Below are 2,937 nucleotides of genomic sequence, written 5' to 3' on the forward strand. Positions count from 1 at the left end.
GAACATGGCGTTCCACTAACTTGGAACAATCTCGGTTACTCTGGCGAGACAGTCTTAAGACATATAAGAAGGCCCTCCGTAATGCCAGATCAGCTTATTACTCATTGTTAATAGAGAAAAATAAGAACAACCCCAGGTTCCTCTTCAGCACTGTAGCCAGGCTGACAGAGAGTCACAGCTCTGTTGTGCCGAGTATCCCTATAGACCTCAGTAGCAATGACTTCATGAACTTCTTTAATGATAAGATTATGATTATTAGAGACAACATTAATAATCTCCTGCCCTCGACCGATCTTTCCACAAATAGAGTAACCTTAGAAACAGCTGTAAACCCTGATATATGTTTAGATGGCTTTACTCCCATCGACCTTGACAAACTGACTTCAACAATTTTTACATCTAAACCGTCCACCTGTCTCTTAGACCCTATACCGACTAGGCTGCTTAAAGAAGTGCTACCATTAATTAGCACAACTTTATTAGATATCATCAACCTGTCTTTAGTAACAGGTCATGTACCACAGTCCTTCAAAGTAGCTGTGATTAAACCTCTTCTTAAGAAGCCCACTCTGGATCCAGAGGTGTTGGCCAACTATAGACCGATCTCGAACCTTCCCTTCCTCTCTAAGATCCTTGAGAAAGCAGTTGCAAATCAGTTATGTGACTTTCTGTGTAACAATAGTTTATTTGAGGATTTTCAGTCAGGATTTAGAAAGCATCATAGCACAGAGACAGCTCTGGTAAAAATAACTAACGACCTTCTAATCGCATCAGACAAAGGACTCGTCTCTGTTCTTGTTCTGTTAGACCTTAGTGCTGCGTTCGACACTATAGACCACTACATCCTGTTGCAGAGACTGGAACATTATATTGGCATCAAAGGAACCGCACTGAACTGGTTTGGATCCTATTTATCGGATCGATCTCAGTTTGTTTATGTAAATGATGAAGCCTCAATGAGGACCAACGTCAGTTATGGAGTTCCACAAGGTTCTGTGCTTGGACCAATCTTGTTCACCTTATATATGCTTCCTTTAGGCAATATTATCAGAAAACACTCTATAACCTTTCATTGTTATGCAGATGATACTCAATTATATATATCGATCAAACCGGACGAAACCAACCAGCTTGCTAAACTGCAAGCGTGTCTTAAAGACATAAAAACCTGGATGACCTGCAACTTCCTGATGTTAAACTCAGACAAAACTGAAGTTATTCTACTAGGCCCAGAACACCTCCGAAATCAGTTATCTAATGATATAGTTTCTCTAGATGGCATTGCGCTGGCATCCAGCAGCACCGTCAAGAATCTTGGAGTTACCTTTGATCAGGATTTGTCTTTCAACTCTCAGATAAAACTTATTTCTAGGACTGCCTTTTTTCACCTACGTAATATTTCAAAAATCAGGCACATCCTATCTCAAAGCGATGCAGAGAAATTAGTTCATGCATTTGTTACCTCTAGATTAGATTACTGCAATTCCTTATTTTCAGGCTGCTCTAATAAGTCTCTTAAATCTCTCCAGCTGATCCAGAATGCTGCAGCTCGTGTACTAACAAGAACTAAGAGGAGAGATCATATTACTCCTGTATTAGCTTCTCTGCACTGGCTCCCTGTAAAATCTAGAATAGAATTTAAAATCCTTTTACTGACCTACAAAGCCCGAACTGGTCAGGCTCCATCATATCTTAAAGAGCTTATAGTACCATACTGCCCTACTAGAGAGTTGCGATCCAGTGATTCAGGGTTACTTGTGGTTCCTAGAGTCTTAAAAAGTAGGACGGGAGCCAGAGCCTTCAGTTATCAAGCTCCTCTTCTGTGGAACCAGCTTCCCGTTTCTGTCCGGGGGGCAGACACACTCACCACATTTAAGAGTAGGCTTAAGACTTTCCTCTTTGACAGTGCTTATAGTTAGCGCTTTATAGTTAGGGCTGGCTCTGGCTTGCCTTGGACCGGCCCATGGACAAACTGGTATAGGCAAAAACTACAGGGGGACTTCCTACACTGAGCACCTCTCTCCTCCTCTTCTTCACCTCCGTCTGTATGCATTGATGTCCCATTAATGCTCATTACTAACTTTACTTCTTCCCCGGAGTATTTGTGCTTTCTCGCCTCACAGGATGACCGCAGTTTTATCTGGACACTGGTTCTTCAACCAGCCATGGCCCTGCTGACATCTACTACGATCTTCATGATTAACATTATTAATCCTATTACCGACACCATTAATGCACAGTACTGATTATTAATCCTATTACCGATACAATTAATGCACGGTACTCATTTTGTCTCTTCCCCGGAGTCCTTGTGCTTCCTCTCCTCACAGGTTTCCATGGAGCATGGTTTCATCTGGACCCTGGTCCTTCCTCCTACCATGGCCCTGCTGACTCCAACTGCTAATATCACTTTTATTATTACTCACATTACTATTTCATACTACCGATACCATTAATGCACATTATTGACCTGCTTCTTCACCAGAGTCTCTGTGCTTTCTCGCCTCACAGGTTCCTGTGTATCCGGGTTTACCTGGACCAGGTGTTGCCTCCTGTCGTGGTTGTGTCATACATTGAATGTGCTGTAATTACATTGAATGTGTTGTAATTCACTATCCTGTTCTACACATGACATCATTGCACGCCTGTCCATCCTGGGAGAGGGATCCCTCCTCTATTGCTCTCCCACAGGTTTCTTCCTCTTTCCTCCCCGTTAAAGGGGTTTTTGGGGAGTTTTTCCTGTTCTGATGTGAGGGTCCCGGGACAAGAAGATGTCAAACGTGTACATATTGTAAAGCCCTCTGAGGCAAATTTGTAATTTGTGATTTTGGGCTATACAAAAATAAATTGAATTGAATTGAATTGAATTGAATTGAATTGAATTGAATTGTTGTACAGCCGATTAGCACTGTTGCCCAGAGTGCGAGACCTCAGCTG

This window comes from Melanostigma gelatinosum (genome assembly GCF_949748355.1).
Source record: "Melanostigma gelatinosum genome assembly, chromosome: 24".
Classification (NCBI taxonomy): domain Eukaryota; kingdom Metazoa; phylum Chordata; class Actinopteri; order Perciformes; family Zoarcidae; genus Melanostigma; species Melanostigma gelatinosum.